Below are 22,561 nucleotides of genomic sequence, written 5' to 3' on the forward strand. Positions count from 1 at the left end.
GTTCCAAACACTGAACAATAGCAGAACCCCAGTATTGGAACTATCAATTCAATGCTATCATTTCCAGCATACTTTCCAGTTCACTATCCAACTGAATCCTCCAATCATCCTCTGTGAGGTAAGGAGGACAGATTACCACTCCCCTTTCTCAGAAGAGAAAGCAAAAGCTCAAAGAACTGAAGAAACTGGTTCAAAGCTACTGAACTAGTGACTAGGTCTCTTATGTATGCTATCTTTAAAGTGGATACCCTTTCCGAACAGCAACTGTGGTCCTCACTAAAAATTTTGCTTAAAATTTCACTGAGGCTGGGTGCAGTGGCTCACACCTGTAATTGCTGCATGCTTTGGTAGGCTGAGGTGGGAGGATTGCTTGAGGCCAGGAGTTCAAGACCAACCTGGGCAACATAGTAAGACTCCATCTCTACAAAAAAATTAGAAAAAATTAGCCAGCTAGCACTCTGGGAGACCGAGGCAGGAGAATTGCTTGAGCTTCAGGTTCAAAACCAACCTGAGCAAGAGGAAGACCCCATCTCTACTAAAAATAGAAAAATTAGCCAGGCATGGTGGCGCTAGCCTGTAGTCTCAGCTACTCAGAAGGCTGAGGCAAGAGGAGGATCGCTTGATCCCAGGAGTTTGAGGTTACTGTGAGCTAGGCTGACGCCACGGCACTCTACTCAGGGTAACAGAGTGAGACTCTGTCTCCAAAAAAAAAAAAAAGAAAGAAAGAAAAGAAAAGACAAAATTAGCCAGGTGTGATAGTGCACACCTGTAGTTCTAGCTACTCAAGAGGCTGAGGTAAGAGGATCCGTTGAGCCCAGGAGTTCGAGGCCACAGTGAGTTATGATCACACAACTACACTCCAGTCTTGGTGACAGAGGGAGATCCTACCTCTAAAACAAACTAAAATAAAATAAAATTTCACTGAAACATATGAAGCTACATTGAGGGTAATTCAGAAAGCACTTAAATATTTTCCAGTTGCTGGTCAAAGATCATTATTCAAATACTACAATATGTCCTTACAACAGAAGAAAATTTATATTTTACGAGATTAATAGTTTTAAAGTGATTCTATTACTATAATATGGTCTGCTTCTCCTATTAAAAAACTCTCATCTTACCCTGATCCTAAATTTGAGCTCCTTTACCTTTCCAAACGTTTAATCCAATGTCATCAGTGTTTGTTCCAAAATAGGACCTAAAGTACCTCCTCTTGCCTCCTCCTTCACCCCAAGGCAAAATAATATTAACCACCTACTATGTCAATCAACAACTGGTTTTCAGTTTTATTTTTCCTTTTCCTTTTCAAATTTTTTTTTTTTTTTTTTAAAGAGAAAGCATTTTCACTGTCACCCAGGCTGAACAATGCAGTGATGTGATCATAGCTCACTGCAGCCTCCAGCTCCTGGGCTCAAGTTGATCCTCCTGTCTCAGCCTCCAAAGTAGCTGCGACTACAAGCAGGCACTGCCAAGGCCTGGCTAATCTCTTTTCACTTTTTGTAGAGACGGGGTCTCGTCGTATTGTCCAGGTTAGTCTCAAACTCCTGGCCTCAAGTGATCCTCCCACCTCAGTCTCCCAAAGTGCTGGGATTACAGGTGTGAGCCACCATGCCCGGCCACTTTTGCTTTTCAGTGTAAAGAGCAGCAGCTTGACTCCCAAAAGTAAAAGTAGAGAAATAGTTTTGAGAATAGGTAAACTGAACTGAACTTTTTCTATTCCATTCCTGAACAGGGCAATGATAGAAACTTGACAGACATCTCTCCGAAAATTGTTTAAAACCAAAGAGATACAAATCTTTATACATAATATATATAAGGAAAAGAAAATATACACTAGAAGCTAGATAATAACCTGACAAGACTTGCAATATTTCCTTCTGTAGTAGAAATCCTGTAAGTATCATTAAATTATCTTGTCAGTCTACCACATCTTCCTCAACCTAAGCCTTCTATACATGCTGGTTCGTTTACCTGAAACCCTCTCCTATGCTTCCTCCGTCCCATCATCGGTTCTTAAGTCCCTGGAGAGGTTTTCTCCAACCCACCCAATCTAATGGTCTCACCCGTAAGTTTTTCTCAGGGCATATCATTCCCTGGCTCTAAAACATTCATCACAACTTTTTTTACATATTCATTTCTGTGTTTGTGTAATGGCTGTTTCTACCAACAGAGTATAAGCTCTCTGAAGTCCACCAGTGGGGTGTTTTTTTTTAAACAAGTAATTAAGGTATAATTTACATACTATAAAATGTACTAGTTTCAAGTGTTCAATGATTTCTACTAAATTTACAGAATTATGCAACCACCAATCACATGACTACTTGGGTTTTGTTCTTCAATGTATCTCAGGCACTTAGGAGCTAAATAAATATCAGATGAATGAATAAATCATCTGATAATGAGTTATTCTTGTAATCCCCTTATTACTATCTAATTAGTGTACTACGTAAATAACTTGGTACATTAAAACAACTTTTACTACATTCCATTCCAAATATCCCTCATTATTTCTATTTCCAATCAAAGTTGACTACATACATAATAACCTACTGCCTCTCTTGGGGAGGCCCCCACCCCTCTCCGGCTTGGGAAACACTGACAGTGATCAAGTACAAATGTATTAATACATACCATACTTCTTTGTTCTCCATCAAATAACCCACACACACACTCCTAGCCTTGTTACACAACACTTTATAAACAAAGGAACGTTCTTTCAGAAGAGTTTATTCATTAATGAAAATATGATCTTCATTTAATGAGTGCACCTTTGTAATAATGATGTGATGGAAATAAGTTCTCAGTACTGATTTATGTCTGGTTGAAACCTAAATATAGACCTACTAAATAAGTGAAAATCTTTTTCAGATATAAAAGCAGCCTCTTCATTGTGTTAAATTCAATTTAGCCTAAAGCTGCCTCCTTACATATTTTAAGTTCAGCCTAAATGTTTCTCATACACTAGGGAACTGTAACCTAACTGGATATGTAAATGGTCCGTAACATACTCTTGTACCAATTACAGAGTTTTTGCCAATCACAGGCAACCAACTTTTCAAACCATGTTCAAATAAGGCAAAAGCTGAGCTGCAACCAATTCGGCTGTTTCTGTGTTTCACCTCTGTTTTCTATAGGTCAATTTCCTTTTTGTATCCATAAATATTATCCAACCATGTGGCAGCCCTGGGATAAATCTTAACCTATTCTGGTTTGGGGGAGCTGCCCGATTTGAGAATTGGTCTTTGTTCAATTAAACTCTATTAAATTCAATTGGTCATAAGTTTTTCTTATAATCTTTTATCCATCTGTAAAGCAAATTTTCTATTTCTATCAAAAAATCAATATTTCATTCATTTTCAGAAACATTAGGCTTTCAGAAAAAGATTTAACTCAAGTAGAAAATAAATTTTAAAAGAATAGCTACACCTACAACACAACAACAAGCAAGCAAAAATTCCAATTCAAAAATTGGCAAGGGACTTGAATAGACATTTCTCCAAAGATGATATACAAAAGTTCAATAAGCACGTGAAAAAATGCCCATCACCAGCCTTTAGGGAAATGTAAAGCAAAAACACAAGGAGATACCAGTTCACACCCATTACAATGGCTATTATCAAACAAATCAACCAACAAACAAAAAAAATAACTGTAGGCAAGGATGTGGAAAAACTGGAATCCTTCTGCATTGCTGGTTGAAAAGTAAAATGGTGCAGCTTCTGCAGGAAAATTGTATGGCTGTTCCTCAAAAAATTAAACACAAAATTACCTATGATCCAGCAATTCCGTTTCTGGGTATATACCCACAAGAACTGAAAGCAGGGACTTGAAAAGATATTTGCACATGCATGCTTACAGCAGCATTATTCACAATAACCAAAAAGATGGAAACAACCCAAATATTCATCAACAGATGAATGGATTAAAAACATGTAACATATACATACTATATTATCCAGCCTTAAAAAGGAAGGAAATTCTGATACACGTTAAAACATAAACTTTGAAAACATTATGCTAAGCAAAGCAGGCCAGACACAAAAGGATAAATGCTGTATGATTCCACCCATATAAGGTACCTAGACTAGCCAAATTCATAAAGACAGAAAGCAGAATAGAGGTCACCAGTGCATAGGGGAATACAGAGTTATTGTCTAATGCACAGAGTTTGTTTAAGATGATGAAAAGTTCTGGAAGTGGAGAGTGGTGATGGTTGCACAACACTGTGAATATACTTAATGCCACTGAACTGTATACTTAAAAATGTTTAAAATGGTAAATTCTATGTTACGTACATTTTAGAATAAAAATATATTTTTAAAATGTTACTGGTTAAAATGGTAAATTTTATTTTATATATTTTACCACAATTATTTTTTTTTAAACTTAAGTAATTTATACTATTATAGTCCCAAATTTTAAAATTAGTGTACAACGATGCACAAATGGATGGGGGTTATTCATAAATAATAAAAGTAGTTATTTTATTGGTGGAGAAATACTGACAAGTCAATATAGTCATTTCAGCCATTTTCTATCCTAAAATGACATTCTAATAAAAAACATACTGTAACATTTACTTCACCCAATTAAGAATTTTATGCCACTGTGAAATGCCCTTCTACATCCTCCAAGGACTTAAGTTGTGTCACACAGATGCCTAACTGGTGACTAGATTAAACTGCAGAAAATACTACCCCAATTTTAAACGAAGCACAGACTAATAAAGACAGGCAGGGCTCCCAAAAGATACACAAATAATGACCAGTTCATTCAATTCCATTCAACAAGTACTGAGTAAGTGCACAGTATCTGTGAGAAACCCAGGCCAACAAGTATTTCAAGGTTACCAAAGAGCTGAAATAGCCCCACGTTAACCCAGCCTCAGAAAGACCAATAATTCAAAACTATCGTTTAAGGTCTGCCTCCATAAGCAAGTCCACCCCACTTATTTTATGTTTATAGTCCGCATTACTGTTGCTCCGGCTGCCATTTTCAGATGATCAGTTCCTTCAAAGTAAGGTAAATGCCTAACTTTCTCACTGATTAGACGGCATAAAGGGGACTCGAATGAAATAATGCCCAGTCTTTCCACAAGCCTGTTCAGTTTTAACTGATTACAAACAAAAAGAGCTTAACAATTTCCCACCGGGCAAGTGTGGCAACCGATTCAATTTCCTATAACCTTATCTAGGAAATGAGGCGCCCCATCCGAAACTTAATGCCGTATAAAGTGCCCCCTCCTCTCGTCTGGCCTATGTAGAGTGCAAGGCCCCAGTGCACCAACAGCCCAATTTTGGGTATATTCGCAGAACGATTTAAGGAAGTCACCAACCACTCATCTCACGTGACCTTAAAAAGGGGCGCAGCTGAGATCGGGATAAGCCACACTCCCTTTTTTCCTACATCAACTTCACTGCCCAACATAAAGGAAGTGGGTGGGGAGGAGGCGCAGGGCCAGTGGGCAGAAGAGGTTAGCAAACAAACGCGCGGTGCGGTGTCATCTACTTTGGGAGAGCTGGGAGGTGAGAGGGGCACACCCGCTCACGCGCACCGCAGCGGCTGCAAATCCAAGACCGCCACACCCCCCGGCAGCCAGGGGCACGGCTTCATCATCCTCTTTCTCCAGCAGAAAGGAGGCCTCTCTACAGAATGTCCTATCTCCTGGGCACTGCCCGGGTCCCCAGCACCCCGAAACGCTGCGCCCGTGGGACGCGGCGCTGCTGGGCAGCAGCTGGGGGAGGGCCGCGGCGACTGGCGGCCCGCGCATGCGCAGGTCGGGACACCCGCCCGTTCACCTACCGTTGGAACCGCGAAGCCCCGTTCCCCAGCCGCGGCCGCTTCTCCAGAACCCGCGGCGACGGCAAGAGGGCGAAAGCTGAGGCCCCAAGTGGCTCCGCGGCCGGGGAGCCTCTTCCTGGGGCGGCCGCTGGCGGGAGGCTGAAGCGACAGATGTGGCGCGGGGCCAGCCCGGTAAGCGACCCTCCGATCCCCCCGGCGGTGGCGGTGGCGGAGACGCGTTAGAGGGGGCGGGAGCGGCGGCAGAGGCTGCGGCTGAGGCGAACCTCCCTAACGGCGAGCGGGAGGAGAGTGGAGGGCGGAGGGCGGAGGGCGCGGGGCGGGCGGCGGGCGGGGGCCGGGCCGGACGTGACGTGCGTGGGAGGGGGCGGGGCGGGCCGCAGCGGGGGGAGGGGCGGCGCGGGTCCGCCGCACCCCGCGGCCGCAGCCCTGGAATCTGCAGGCTGGAGAGCCGTTGGGCCTCCTCCCGCCCCAAATTTGGGCTCCTGAGTTGGGTGTGAGAAGCCAGGCGCGGGCCCGAGGGAGGTGTCTGGGGGTCCTCGTTTTGGGGAGAGTGGGAAGGTGAAAGAAACTGGGGATGAGACGGAGGAAGGATGAAGGGAAAATCCGGAAAATTCAGGTCGCTTCCGGTCTCTGCAGAGGGGGCCTTGCCACTCCTACGAGGAAACCTGGGGTACCCACATCCAGGTGAGGAACACAGAGACCTCAACAGAAACCCGCTGGGGCAGGGCAGGCCTAGGCAGTGACTCACGTTCCCATTCCCAAAGATGTCGGTTAGATCCGGGACCTCTAGGCTGCACCTGAGCCCTGCCGCCCCTCCCCGCCCCCACGCTTCCCCCTTCACCTAAAGCCCTGACCTAGACTCCAGAGCACTGATGCTTCCGCGCCGAAAGGCTCTGGGAATGTGAAAGCCGATAGGCGGCATGCTCACAAGGAACTTCTTACACTAAAATAAACTGGAGCTGCGGAGGTGGAGCTGAAAGGAGGCAGCAAGAATGAGGAACTCTGAACCTAGGAGTCTGTACGCGCTTGCATAGCCACCCAGACCAACCCTGCAGCTCCCTTGCGCTCACAAAGGTATGAATATTCAGCCCATCTCTTCTCTGCTTTAGTCTGTTAAGGGCTTTGAGATCTTCCATTGCGTAAAATGCAGCGTTCTGCCTTTGGACTCCCTGACTGCGAGTAGATGAACACCTCCACAAAGAACTCTGGTTGTCTGTAAAAATATGAACCACCGCAATTCGTCTGTCCCCTTCCTGCCTGAGCTGGAAGTCAGTAACCCTCAAAATGTAAAACAAGAACCTGCATAGAACTTGGGACAAGGTTTAAAAAATAAATAAAAAGTCACCCTATGAGATGATCTGTAAATGTGTAGGCCAAGGGGCTCCCAAATTTCATCGGATTAAAATAAATCATCTGCAACCTAAGTATCACATCCCCAGTTGATGTCATAACAGAAGGTGGGGCCCACAAAGAGTCTAAAACCGGCAGAATCTGAATAAGAATGTTTTGTGGGGCTCAGCTCCCACTCTCTCCAGGAGAGAGGTGACTGATTCTAATGACCAGGGCCAATTATCAGGGCAGTTAAAAATCTTGATTCACATTCAGTCACGCATTCAAAAGATACTTATTGGGTGCTTACTATGTTCTAGTCTGTTAGGATACATCAGCAAACAAGGTCTCTGCCTTCATGGAGTTTATATCCTAGCAAACTTAAATTCTGTATATCCTTTAAGAACCTACAAAAGCCCATGCTCTAATTCCAAACTCAACAAGTAGCCTTTCTGTCACTCAAGGGGTCTCAAATAAATCTACACACCCAGTAAGAAGCCATTGTTCAAGGCACATGACTGGGACTAGTTAGACTAGCTGTACAATCTTTGTCAATTAAAAACTTCACGTCATGGTTTATAAATTAGCTTCTGTTTGAATTATGAAATTGTCTTATCTGAACTAATTTCCCAGAGCCTGATTAAACTTGAGTGAAGTGAAACAAGTTTTCAGATCTGCCAAACTGAGGACCAGAAAAGGCCTGGTTTCATAGCTGCCCAATCAAGATGCAGCCTGTGCATTTAGCCTTGCATCTCTCTTTAAACATCTTAAATGGAAGCTTTACCTGTGATTCCATGCTTGGAGAACAGGGGCAATATGATTACCTCAAGAGTTTAATCATAAGTGAGTAAAAATCGTAAGAGTAAATCCTAAGAGAGTAAAAACTCTCCTGAACCTGCCCCACCTGTGAAGCACAGGCTCTTGTTGATATAACTGACTGTAATGGGAACTTTGCTCCAAGTACGAAACCCAAGATGTGAGCTCCCAGAGGGCAGGGACTCCCTTGCATTTTTGTGCCCTACTCCCAAAGTATGGGCTCTGAAAACACAAGTGAGCTGACTCAGTGACCATTTCCCCCCAGAGAAACTCAAGAACATGTCCTTGGAAGATATATTTTCTGGATCCTACTTGATAATATGGAGCCAATATGTTCAACATGGAAGGCACATGGGGTATAATTTTAAAAAGAAAAACTTTATCCTTATCTTTCGCCATCCGTTTCAACCTTTGCAGTGGGAGTAGATCTGTTATGCACCTAATCAAAAACTAAGGCAGATTCCACGAGCTCCAAGGGGTTCTGTGGGCCCCTTAGGACTAGAGAGTCCTATGGTCATTGAGTCACAAACGGCAAAACTTTTTCCTCTTCTCCACCTGGGAACAGCTGCCTCACTGCTTGCCATAAAGAGGGGGAACATAGTCACCTCTAACCCCGCCGAGTCTTTCTCCTTCTCCCCCAGTTTCCTAACCAGAGCCAAAGGGAGGGAAAGGGGGGGGAAAGGAGCAGGAAAGTTCTTAACTTTACTTCCACGTGATGGTTTAAGACTCCCTGGGCTTGGTAGATGTTTAAAACTGACCTTTTTCCTCACAGATGGTTACCTCAGAGACGACCATCATCCCCCTTCTCTGGTGGTTTCTCACCCATAATTCCCTTGGCCTAAGCAAAAGCACTCTATTCTAGCAGTTCTTGACTTGCTGTTTCAGTCCCCAGGAATCTGGTGGCCCACCTCCAGCTGCTTGTCTGCTGAAGCCTGTTCGTCTCTGCAGGGGCCCTGGCAGAGGGGACCTAAGACAGCTCTCACACTGGCCCATCTGCAGTCTGTGCCTTACTGCGGTACAAGGCTGAGCACTCCATACCTTAGGGGATGCTGGTCACACCGTCCTCTTTGTAGATTTGTATGTTTATTTTGATGGTTTTCCAGCAGGTGGCAGTAAAGTGTTTTGTCCAAACTAAATTATTTCCAATAGGTGGAAGGGAAGTTTTTTCTGATGGCACTGCTATGTGGGACTAGTGGCAGCTCTGTATGGCTCACACCTGGTCCACAGGACACTCTCATGTACCTCTTGCCCAAACAAACTTGGGAGTACAGGCCAATCCCGGTGCAGATTCAACATTGCTCTGCTCTGCTGCCAAAACTGCCAGCAGCCCTTAAGGGTCAGACACAGGTGTACCGTGCCCCTCTAACTGCAAGAGACACATCTCAAGCACTCTGAGTAGTTCCACTGAAGGCCCTTTTCACGTGGCTTGAGGTAAAAGGCAGGCAGGCGCCTGCAGTAAGAATCACAGCACACCGGCAGCAGTCGCCAAAGAAATCCTCACTATTTCTCATTTGATCTTTTATATTTTATAATTAAATAACTATGAGTATTTAGAGTTATCTACCTGCTTTTTTCTAAATCTTCTGAAATTTCTAGAGGGAGTCCATGTCAGAACTCACTTGAGTGAGTTTTTTTGAGGGGGAATGGGGTTGTTCAGTTTTTTGATAATATCTTGGTGCTTCAGTTAAAACAATAGTTCTCCCAGGCATAGTGGCGCATGCCTGTAGTCCCAGCTACTCGGGAGGCTGAAGCAGGAGGATCGCTTGAGCCCAGGAGTTTGAGGTTGCTGTGAGCTAGGCTTGATGCCATGGCACTCAAGCCCAGGCAACAGAGTGAGACTCTGTCTCAAAAAAAAAAAAAAAAAAAAAAAATAGTTCTCAACTGGATGATTTGGGGGGCAATGTCTGGAGAAACTTTTGCTTGTCAAAACTGGAGAGGCGCTATTGGCTAGTGGATAGAAGTCAAGGATGCTAGTAAACATCCCACATGGCACAGGAAAGCCCCCAACAACAAAGAACATCTTAGAACATATAGAATTCCCATTTTATGCCCATGTCCCTCTGGAGGTGAGTCCAAGTCAGGAAACTTATTACTTGAGGTCAGTGTTTTAGTCATTTCTTTGCAAGATGATTTTTACCACAGGAAATATCCAACTCATCTGAACAGAGGCCTTATGCTCTCAAAAGTAAGGTCACGAGTCATGTTACTTTAGAAGGAATATATATTTGCTGCAACCTAGACCAGCTGTCCTAGATGCCAGAGAGGACCTCAGCATATCTGCCCCCCCGAGGTTACCAGTGTCACTGGGATGAGACTTAAAGTCAGGAAGTAGCTCTCTGTCTCTTTACAGATGACTAATAGGGTCCTCGTTGTTCACAGAGAATGCAGTGGCTGTTCCCTCCTTTACATTAGTTTGACTGAATTCAGCTCCTCCAGCTGTAGCAGTATGTTGAGCCCACCTCTTGTGCCATTAGTAAGGAAACTTTTATTAATCAAGTGTCCTCCTTACCTATAGTGATCTCCTCCCTGACCAAGGCTATTTGAGTACTAGGATATGGATTAACTTTTGTTCAAGGCTACCATTATCTTTTTAAATACAATGTTAATAAGAAACTGGAGCCATAGTAGCCAGCAAGAGCCAAAAGATGTACTCTATCCTGGCCCAGCACAGTGGCTCACACCTGTAATCCTAACACTCTGGGAGGCCAAGGCAGGGGAATCACTTGAGGTTAGGAGTTTGAGACCAGCCTGAACGAGAGCAAGATCACTCTCTACTAAAAATAGAAAAAAATTAGCTGGGCATGGTGGCTCATGCCTATTGTCCCAGCTCCTCAGGAGGCTGTGGTAGGAGGATCACTTGAGCCCAGGAGTTTGAGGCTGCTGTGAGCTACATGGACACCACAGCACTCTAGCCCAGGCAACAGACCAAGACTCTGTCGCAAAAAAAAAAATATATACATATATATTTTTTTCTATAGGTGGAAAAAATATATACATAGTCTATCCCCACCAATTCTAACACTTAAAATGTAAAATAGATACAACAAACATTTAGTATTTATTGATTTTGAACTTGGAATAAGAAAATCTGCATTTGAGTTCTAGCCCTCTTATTTATTAGCCTTGTGACTCTGGTCAAGTTACTTAACCTAACTGTACCTTAGAGTCCCATTAGTAAAATTGGAAAACTAAAATTTAACTGAATTGTTACACATAAAAGTGCTTTGTAATCCATACACTGTAATTTTTTCACTCCCCTCTGCTATACTGCTTTCAAAGGCCTAAAGAAGAAACCGGAAATGTCTTGTTTCCATGTCTGGATTTTTATTGATAGGAATGAGGTTCTGTGTGGAAACCCTTTCTTGGCAGAGGTTGGCAAATGCTTGTCTATTTGTTTTTAAGTGAAAACCAAGAACCGCCCCCCCAAACTCTTGGTGCTGCTTTTGAGATCTTATGAACCTCGTGAGTTACAGCAAATATAAGCACACCTCTTCCCTAATGAGAAGCATGTTTACACTGCCCACTGATAGAATAAGACATGACTATAGATAAGGATGGGGAAATAGCTGCAGTTTTATGTGCAGGGGAAGAACTACTGCACACGGAGATGAGATTGTAACTCTCACAGCACAGTAAAATGCCATCAAATTCAATCAAATTCAGCTAATTAACTTTCTCTTTCTTGAGGTACCCTCCTCTGCTGGGTGGAAGAAATGACTAAAAACCCATCATATTAAATCTTCTGATAAAAGAGAAGCAACTCACCATCAGAGAGTTGTATTGCTGGATCTTCTGAGGAATGCAGTGGGAATCTGCCTGTGCCACTTTGCCCAGGACCATTGTGCCAGGGTGCAAGAATGTGTGTTCTTCATAAACCGAAAAACATTACTAGCTGCAAAGAGAAGAAACTGTTCCAGGGTGTACAAATCCCACGCCAACCTCCAAAATAATGGCAAATACTGTTCTGACTTTAACAACCCAAAGTAACCTTTGTGGCCTTCATTTATTCAACACATATTTCTTGAGCAACTATTATGGGTCAGGCACTGTGCTAGGGGATATATGATCATGATCTTTGCCCAGAATAAGTTTCATCTTACATATTTCTGGAATAGGATTTTTTTGGAATAAAAACAAAGTTACCACAATGTGGATTTCAGCTTCTGTATTCACTCACACGGCCACTGGTGCCAGTCACATCCCGTTTGGGGAGCTGGAACAATTCACAGTAACTCTCATCTTTGCCAAGTCCACATTTTTGGCTTGATAACTTAGAATTCAGTGTATAACAACAGTGTAAGCCAATGTGAGCATCAGCTGTAAGACTAATTTGTTTTGGCTTCTTTGTTAAATTTCTATAGTCAGCTAGATATTTTTTCTACAATCAGAACTTTTATTGTTAAAAATAAATAAGTAAATAACAAAGAATAGATGTCCCTTTCTCCTCTTCCCCCTCCCTATATCCGTGTAGGGGAAAGAAAAAAGTTCTCAGAGATTCAGTGAGATTATGACCTTCACAAACCATGAACCTTCCACTGCCCCTTTAACCAGAAATCCAGGCAGGAGGGTCTCGACATTCTGCATACTCCACCTCTTTCTTAGTGGCTTTGGGCCTTCCTATCCTTTGACCAGCCAGGCCCCTTCTCAGGCACCGTTCATTCGGACCACACCTTCTGTGGCAAACTGACAACCCAAATGTTTGCAGATTGCCATCTAACTACAACCATATTTTTGCCAAACATTTACACCTGACTGCTCTTTTTCACTAAAGACAAGGATATGATAATTTGCAGAAGCATATGATGGTTTCCCAATCCCCAAGCTCGTCAGCAGAGAGGCTGTGAAGCACGAAGGCTTACACCCCTATTTTAGACATTCATAGTCAGAGACAAACCAATCTGTGTACACGAGAGAAATGTTATAATTGTTATGCATGTGTCTTACGATTCATATTACAGTATGGCACTGTCTCTATCCTAAATAAGTGTCTTACCAAAAACAAGTATTGTGAAAACACTCATTGAAAAAATGAATGGCCCATAGTTTAACCAAATCTTTTGTTTTTTCATAAGATTTTGCTATTTGTTTTATGTTTTATGTATGTTGTTTTTTCCACCTGGAAATACCTTGATACTTATTCATACACCAAAAAAAAATGTATTAATTTATTAAGCACTTACTACGTGCCAAGTACTGTGCGAAGTGCTGGAGACACAGCAGTGAATGCCCTAGACATGATTCCTATCTCGTGATGAATACGGTATAATTATGCCCATAGCGTGGCAGAATCCCACTTATTGTTCAATAAGCCTAAATTCAGTTTGAGTGTGGCAAGCATTACTTTATCTAAGAAGCCATCCGTGACCTCATCTAAGTTGAATAAGTCATACCTGTTCTGTGGGGATGCCCCTGGCATATTGCCTGTATATGATATTGACAACCTCCCCCAAACTAGGAACCCTGAAGGCCACATCCTCATTGGGATAACAAGAAAAAAAAAAACCTGTCCTACAGAGGGAAAAGGTAAGGATACCTGACTGTCTCCACCTTAATTAACTGTGGATGGAGGTGAAAAACAGAAAAACAAAACTCTCTTCTGAGAATTCCTAAACAAGTTTGCAAGCATATTGTAAGGAGCTAGAATTTCACACTACCAGTGTGACCCAGAAAACCCCAAGCTGAAAATTATAAAAGTGGTCACTTTAGTGCCCCCAGGCACCTGGTAAAAGCAAAAGTAAATCTCTGGAAATCCGACAGGTAAGGTTCCAAGGAGTATGACCTAAAATAAATTTTAGTGATAAAATATCACAAAAAAACACAAAGAAATAACTTCAAGACAATGACTGCAAATATTCAACAAATGTTTAGAGTTCAAGAAGGCGATAATGAGGCCTTCAATTATCTACAATTATCTTACAAATATCTTACAATTATCTACTAGCATTATCTACTGAAGTTGAAGCAATTCCACTCCTGGGTATATGCCCTGGAGATTGATGTGTACATAGGTAACAGAATACAAGGGCAAAAATGTTCATGTCTTCATTAATTGTAATAGCCCAAAAATGGAAATGACATAAAATTCCAGCCACAGAAGAATGGACCATACAATGAAATACATACAGCAATGAAAAAATGAATGAACTAGACTTAGACCTACCATAACTACGTGATTGAATCGTATAGAAGGTAAACAGAATACGAAAGAAATATACAGCATGGCTTTTTTATATAAAGTTCAAAATCAGGCCAGGTGCAGTAGCTTATTCCTGTAATCCTAGCACTCTGGGAGGAGGAGGTGGGAGGATTGCTTGTGGCCAGGAGTTCAAGGCCAGCCTAAGCAAGAGCAAGACCCTGTGTCTACAAAAAAAAAAAAAAATAGAAAAATTAGCCAGCTGTGGTGGTGCTCCCCTGTCGTCCCAGCTACTCGGGAAGCTGAGGCAGGAGGATCGCTTGAGCCAAGGAGTTTGAAGTTGCAGTGAGCTATAATGATGCCACTGCACTCTAGCCAGGGCAACAGAGAGAGACTCTGTCTCCAAAAATAAATAAATAAATAAATAAAGTTCAAAATCAGACAAAACTCAACTAGTCAGAAGTGCACACATGGGTGGTAAAACTACAAAGGAAAGGCAAGCAACTGACTACTGTAAAAGTTAGGGTAGTGGTTTATCTGTAAGGAGAGAGAGGAGGTATGTGATAGACTAGGGCCATGAGGGAAACTCTGGGGAAGGGTGTTGTCAATTTTCTGTTTCTCTAATTGGGCGGTGGTTACACAGGTTGCTTGCTTTAGAATTGTTTGTTATCTTTTATATTTATGCCTTTTTTGTGTAGTATTCATTTTGGAATTTTAAAAGTTGGAAACAGCAGGGAACTTAAGTGATAATATCTAAAATTGTCTTAGTTTGCTCCTGAAACTGAACTTGAAGATATTAATAAATGCCAAGAGTTTAATGTCCAGAGAATACATTTAATTTATTAGTTTAATACTATTATTAGATGCTGTCACTATATCAGAATAAGGATATTACTTCTTTTCACATGCTCAGAAAATAAGTCAGACTTGAGAAATACGGAGTGAGCTATTTGTAGAAAAGAAACAAAAAAAACAATAGTTTTTAGGTGGTGGACAGAACAAGCATGTGGCAAAGGAGTCCACAAATACGACACTGTAGGCAGAATAATGATGCCCACCATCTACTCCCTAGAACCTATGAATACGTTAGGTTACATAAAAATGGGAATTAAGGTTATAGACAGAATGAATGTTGCTATTCAACTGCCTCAGCGATGGGGAGATTATCCTGGGTTGTCTGGGTGGGCCCAGCGTAATCACACGGTCTTTACAAATGGAAGAGGAAGGCAGAAGAGACTGAGGGACTGGATGTGAGACTGACTCCATGTGCCACGGCTGGCTTTGAAAAGAGAAGGTGGCCACGAGCCAAGGAAAGTGGGCAACCTCTAGAAGCTAGGAAAAGCAAGGAAACAGATTCTCCCCTATAGGCCCCAAGATTTTCCTCTAGTGCCCTGATTTTAGCCCCGCAAAACCCATGTCAGACTTCTGACCTGCGGAACTGTAACACAATAAATTTGTGTTCTGTTTTTTATTTTTTAAATAATCTTTTTATTTTGCAATAATTTTAGATTTAAGAAAAGTTGAAAAGATAGTATAAGAGTTCCAAGCTTCCCCTAATGTTAGTACCTAATGCCTTTGGGAAAAAATAGACTTTAGAGCAGCTGTAGGCTCACAGCAAAATTGAGCAGAAGGTACAAAGATTTCCCGTATACCCTCTGCCCCCCATATACAAATTTGTGTTGTTTTAAGCCACTAAGTTTGTAGTAATTTGTTATAGCAATAATAAAAAACTATTAATAATACAATGCCAAATGGCATTGGGGGAGGGAGGTAGATAATTTAAAGATACATAGATATGTGGTAAAACACTTAAGAAAAATAAGGTCAATTAATCCAAAATTCAATATAATTATTACTTGTAGAGAGTATGGAACATACAGGTGTGACCTCCACCCTGAACAGGGCTACACCAGCCTCTAAGATACCTCTCTGTGGACTAGAAAAAGGATAGTTCTCTGGGCAGATAAATTACAAAAATGACATCTCCACTGGGCGAGTGGAGCCCCATGGACCCTCAGCCTAGCAGCAGATGGCGCCTCTGTACCCAAGGAAAAGCCTCCATTCTCTGGAAGGCAAATCCCTCTCCCATCAGCAAGGCACCTTTGTGCAGTGCCAAACTGCGCCACCATGCTGGCAGGCCCACGTGGGACCTCAGAGCTTGTGCAATATTCCACTTCTCAAGCTGAGTAGAGGGAACATGGGGTTTGTTTTTCATAATTATTCTTCGGACAGTATATATGCATTACATACTCTCTTTTGTATATTCACAATTTAAAAATCAAAATATTCAGCAAAGTGATAACATGTAATACCATCGTATACCATGCAGACCAATGCCAGTCCCCCTCTGTAAACAATCTAAAAACCAGAGAATTCTGAAGGATATTACAGTGATGCTCTTAACTCTATGAAAACTCTTTTCAGAGTTGGAGTAAGTTATCCATGAGCAAGAAAACAGGATTTCCCTTCTTTCAGCCCTATTTCTCATCTTCAGTAAGAGGTTATGTCTGTTTTCTTACCCAGATACCATACACAGCAGTGGGAGCTAAATGTGCAAACCACAGAGAAGTTTGTGGGCACATACAATCCAAGAAAGCCTCCAAAGACCTGCAGAAAAATGTCATTATTAGGGGTACCTGAGAGGAAGCTAAGAAACAGACAGAAGAACTTGGAAAGTTCTGTGCAAGCCCAGCCATCTTGGATTCTGAGATACTGCAGCTCTGAGATTGCCTTGCCTCTTCCAAAGCAGCTCAGGGCCTTTCTTTTTATTAACGGAGCACTTCGGGTAGAACAGAAGATTCTGAAACACCGCTTCACCCCTCCTGTGCAGTCCTACTGTCTTCAGAACGGGTCACTTTGGCCACTCATCCAAAAATGCAAGCCCCAAACCATAAAGTGGGAATTTTGCTTCTTAAATACAAGCTCTTTCCACCCTTCCACACCCAAGAACTCCTTTTCTCTACCCAACTAATGGTGTTGAATCCAGACAAGTACTTACAGAGGGACTTACAAACCATCTAATATTCATACCTCCACCCTTTTTTTTTAATTGTTTTTTCAAATACAAAAATAATGCTTATTTGTTCCTGGTTTGGGGCACCAAAAATACTAGTAATGCATAGTCATTGGGAAAATTCAAAGAATTTAGAAGAATAAAGAATAAAAAGCAAATTTCTCTCTTCAGTTGCCTATTTTTCTGCTTGCAACTTCCTCATTTTGATCATAAGAGAGGCTACAACATATTGAGTACTTGGCTGTGTGCCAGCCACTACACTAGGTATAAATTATTTCTTAAAACAGCCCACTTTGCAGGTGAGAAATATCAGAACCATATAGAGATGAAATTCAAACTCCTGGTCTATTTTACTGTAACGGCTGCATTTTATCCACTATATCGTTATACAGAAAAGCCTCATTTTTCCCAAATGCGGAAACACCAAAGGGCAGTGACTTACCCAGACGCCAAGCCCTGTAGACGTCCATTGCAGTCCGGATCACTGGTAGGCTTCCCACCACCCTGTTCTTCCTGGAAAACAAGGTTGAGAACTGACAAAAAGTCTTGAGGCAAACTTGGCTTCCTATTATCTGTGTCTTTAGAAATAAAGAACCAGCTCACGGGACAAGGGTCAAAGATAAATAAACTGGAAACACCAAGAAACAGGGAGACCTTGGCCACATTCCATTCATATCACAGAGCAGAGGGCTGATGACGTTGACAAATCAGCCCCAGGGCTTCCGTGCACCTTCCAACGCCCACCTGCCCTGCTGTAATTAAAAAAAAAAAAAAACCAAACCCACAAAAACTGAGGCTTGACGAACTTTTAATCACAAATATTTTGTGGCCCTGCTTTTTATAAAATCAAAATTATTCTGTTATAATCCTTTCATTAAATAACCAAGAAGGAAAAGGTGTTCCTAAGAATTTCACCTTTGTTTTTCTCAAATGTGATTAACCTAGTGTGAAGATAGGTAATGTGATTTTTCCAGTTTTATTGTTCATATTGATCATAATCTTCCAAAGAAAGGATGATGGAGCTGGGCATGGTGGTACACACCCGTTAGGCCCAGCTACTCTGGAGGCTGAGGCAGGAGGATTGTTTGAGCCCTGGAGTTTGAGGCCTCAGTACCCTATGTTCACGCCTGTGAACAGCCACTGCACTCCAGCCTGGGCAACAGAGCGAGACCCCATCTCTAAATTAAAAAAAGAAAGGAAGGAAGATGGGGTAAATTATGTCTAAGAAACTGCCAAACTCCCTTGAAACACCTGTGTGATGAGTTGCCAACAGCCTGAAGCTGGGTGATGGATACAAGGAGGCATGTTAAACTATTCTTTCCACCTTTGCATAATTAAAATTTTCCAATAAAAAGTCACCAAAAAAAAAGTGCCAGGCACTGGGCTGGGCACTGGAGTAGAAGACAATGAGTAAAACACAGTTCCTGTACTTTTGAGGAGCTATAATCCCTCTCATTATCATGTTAACAGCTTGCAAAGCATTTTTACAAATAATGTATTATCTGATTAATCCTATAAATGCATATCATGATTGCAAATTTAACCTGGAAGCCTCCTGTTTATTATTCCTTTTTTTCCTTGTCTTTTATCATTTTCTGTGACAAATGTAATCTAGGGAGGGCTAGATCTGTCAGTTGGGGGTGGGAGGGTGGAGAGAAGACCTTTATCCTGTGGGCGGAGGCCACATTCAGTCAGTTTCAGGACATTCCAGACAATATTATCAGAATCTTAAATGCCGTCTCCAACCTTCAAAACACTTAGGGTGAGCCTTTCACGTACATAATCTTCTTTTGAATTCAGGGTGATTTTCCTATCTCAAGACAGTTTAAAATGGGTCACAGAAAAAGAGCCCCTTTCCCAGGATTACACAGCGTAAAATTTTATTCCCTTTGACCACCCCCAGAATCTCACTCTGTGACGCTCAGCCGTGAAAGGCCTGACACTTACAGCTGTGTTTCCAATCAGTTTGATCACCCCCTCTGCAAAGCTACCAAGCAACCCATCCACCTTTTGAATCCTGTCACCCTCGGCTCTCGGAGTCCCTAGAATCTGTTCTGCCTCAATTCTCTTTTAGAAGCTTCTATCTGCTAATTTTCCCCCCATGTGGTTGTAGAGTCCTATTCATATGTACAAATGTTCACTTCTCCTTTACAAGTCAGCCCTGAAAAACTTCTTCAGAAAGTTCAGCCATCTGGGTATATCTCTTCTTCATTGTCTAATTCTTTTTTTATTTTCTTTTTCTTTCTTTTTTTTTTACTTTTTTTAAATTTATTTAAATTTTTTTTTTTTTTAGACAGGGTCTCACTCTGTTGCCCGGGCTAGAGTCCCGCGGGGTCAGCCTAGCTCACAGCAACCTCAAACTCCTGGGCTTAAGCGATCCTACTGCCTCGGCCTCCCAAGTAGCTGGGACTACAGGCCCGCGCCACCATGCCCGGCTAATCTAATTCTTAAGTGTATAAAAATAAGCATGAGTTTACAAGCAAAAAATTAGGCTGGTTGTCAGAGACAAGCACTCACCTGTCACCCCCACCCTCACCCACAATCACTTCACCTTCCCAGCCTCAGAGTCCCTGTGTACGCGCAGCCTGGACTCTGACATTTCCTCGCTCTTTCTCAGGAAATTTACACAGACGGAAAAGCAGAGCCACGGGTTCTCCAAGTTCTTTCAGAGACACAGGTCATCAGCTGTTTCCTCGGCAAAGGCCCCGCGCCCGCCGCTGCAGAGCACGGCGTCCCGGGAGGGAGGCAGGCAAGGCAGGCGGTGGGCAGAGGAAAGACGGCTGGAAAGAAGCCCCAGTTCCCCTAGCCGTCACCCCTCGAGCTCTGTGGGAGCTAGACTCACAGCCGGTGCTGCTGCTCCAGGGCTAAGGAGGGTTAAGCAATTAAACTCCGCTGGGTCCCAAGGTCCCAGGATGACACAGGTTATGGGGTGCATTCACCCAAGGACTGGCAGACTTTTCTTTCACTCCTGCTGGGGGTGGGGTGTTGTCGACCACATCGCAGTCACAGTCTCACTGCTGAGAACCCCGGGAGCTGACAGAGGGAAGGGGGAAAGGGCCAGATGAGAAGACACCCCTACAGCCCAGCACTGCTGCCAGCACCACCTGTTCTCAGCGACTCCCTGCACCAGCCGAGCTTGCAGAGGATTCAGTAGAACCTAGTGAACAGCTGGGAGAAAAAAGCTCCAGTTATCCCTAAAACTAGCCCACTCCACTCCCCAGCCTCCTGGAGAACATCAAGTAATGAAGCGTGGGCAGAAAGCATGACCTCATGGGGCAGCCCCCACCGGCTGCAATCACTCTGGGCAAGGCTTGCAGGCTAGTAAATTAACCTTGTCAGGAACATGGACCCCATGGGGGTGCCCTTCCTGCCCCTACTGCTCCTTGTTTTCCAATTAGGCAAAGGGGTAGATGGGGAACAACAGACCTTTCCCTAACATTTTTCTTACGCATACCTAGTTATACCATGGTTATGAGAATGTTTGTATCTCCTTTCCCGAAAAGTGAGTAGATGTCTTTCCGACCAAAAGGAGCCACGTGCAACAGATTAATAAAATATGATGGGGCAAAGAGTAAATCATCAGTCCTTTTCTAAACCTGCAGTGGAATTATCAAAGGGGCAAAGACCAAAAAGATTGGCAAGAAACTGACCTTGTTTTTTGCAACTTATTTTTTAAAGTTATCCTCATAGCTACAGCCTCCATATTTAGTGCAAACTGCCAAAAGATTTTTTTAAAGGCAAATAAGTATCAGCAAACAAAAGTTTGAGTTTATGACTTGAATCACATAATGAATAAAGTGTTCAATAAACTTGTCTTCCTGCTATCAAAATTCTATATTTGACAGAACCAAGAACAAAAGATTGTTTTGAATATACTTCAAAAACTGCTTGGGCTGGGTGTGTGGCTCAGGCCAGTAATTCTAGCACTTCAGGAGGCTGAGACAGGAGGATCCGTCGAGGCTAGGAGTGCAAGATCACCTGGGGCAACATAGCAAGACCCTGTCTCTACAAAAAATTTAAAAATTAGCCAGGTGTGGTAGCATACGCTTGTAGTCCCAGCTACTAGGAGGCTGAGGCAGGAGGCTGGCTTGAGCCCAGGAGTTCGAGGCTGCAGTGAGCTATGGTCACGCCACTGCACTCCACCCTGAGTAACACCCTGTCTCTAAGAAAAAAAAAAAAATGTTTGCACTTAGTGATTAAAGTCAAGGAAGAGAAAGCATATCTCCTAAAACTGGCCTGTTTCCACCAAATAAAAGTTATTAAGTTATTAGCTCTGAGCTAAGAGATAATTTGCAAACAAAGCATGAAAACCACTGTAATTGTACATATTGAGAGCTTAGTATTTGAGAAGGGAGTCCTATCCCTATACCACAGGCAGAGGCTATTTGGGAACATAATTATATCTTTTATTCTAAGTTGATTTAAACTTAAAATTGACAGAAATATAGGGGGAAATGTTGTGGCTTGGTGGTGGTGGTGGTTTTTTAAGTAAGGGCTTCAAAGCAGCAGCTCTTTTAGTGAAATACCGCAAGTCCTCAATGGTGTTGGGAGGTTCTTGGAAACTGCAAATTTAAGCAAAGAAACAATGTAACAAAACCAGTTTGACCTTCCTCTAGTTGATATATACAAGAGTTAAGTTCCTACAGTATATTTCTAGTCACAGAAACATCATCAAACTTCTAAATAGGCCAAAACACTTCTAATATTAAACACTGAAATAAATGTGAGCTATACATACATTGAGGAAAGATTCATAAAAACAGATAAGATAATTATTGTCCAGTTATTTCATTTCAGGGTCCCAGGTGGCCGGAGCCTGCCGGGCAGCTCAGGACAGAAGGCAAGAACCAGCCCTGGATGGGAGCCACCCCCTCGCAGGGCGCACTCGGGCAGACGGGGACCCTTTAGACACCCCAATTCACCTACCGTGCACAGCTTTGGGATGTGAGGGGACGCTGCAGGACCCAGAGGAAACCCGCACAGACAGTGGCCACGGCCTGGAATCGATTTTTTTTCCTTATCAACAGTATAACAGGTGACATTCCAGTGTTATTCCAGGACTTGCTGTCGGTGAAACCAACGGCAGATTCGTTCTTGCTGCCACGTAACTCAGACTGAAGACTCCTTCCACCTGGGCCTGTTTTAAGGCCAGCGCAGGCCGGGCGCGGTGGCGCACGCCTGTAATCCTAGCACTCTGGGAGGCCGAGGCGGGTGGATTGTTTGAGCTCAGGAGTTCGAGACCAGCCTGAGCAAGAGTGAGACCGTCTCTACTAAAAATAGAAAGAAATTATAGGGACAGCTAAAAATATATACAGAAAAATTGCCCGGGCATGGTGGTGCATGAGTATAGTCCCAGCTACTCAGGAGGCTGAGGCAGGAGGATCACTTGAGCCCAGGAGTCTGAGGTTGCTGTGAGCTAGGCTGACACCACGGCACTCAAGCCCGGGCAACAGAGTGAGACTCTGACT

The 22,561-nt window shown here is 42.9% G+C and overlaps 1 protein-coding gene across 25 annotated transcripts in view; it reads right to left on the reverse strand.

Annotated features, from left to right (window-relative positions):
* Nucleotides 1–11,992, reverse strand: part of FAM13B (family with sequence similarity 13 member B) — a 76,944-nt gene extending 64,952 nt beyond the window's left edge. For 15 of the 25 annotated variants that reach the window (XM_069483676.1, XM_069483675.1, XM_069483674.1 and 12 more), the window contains exon 1: nt 5,803–6,094. The gene's annotated coding sequence lies outside the window, so the exon portion shown is untranslated. Of the gene's footprint in view, nt 1–5,802; nt 6,095–11,712 lie in introns of those variants that run through there. The other 10 variants (XM_069483679.1, XM_069483670.1, XM_069483673.1 and 7 more) reach the window with 2 other exon arrangements.
* Nucleotides 11,993–22,561: the final 10,569 nt, after the last annotated feature.

The sequence above is a fragment of the Eulemur rufifrons genome, chromosome 10 (assembly GCF_041146395.1).
Source record: "Eulemur rufifrons isolate Redbay chromosome 10, OSU_ERuf_1, whole genome shotgun sequence".
In the NCBI taxonomy this organism is placed as follows: domain Eukaryota; kingdom Metazoa; phylum Chordata; class Mammalia; order Primates; family Lemuridae; genus Eulemur; species Eulemur rufifrons.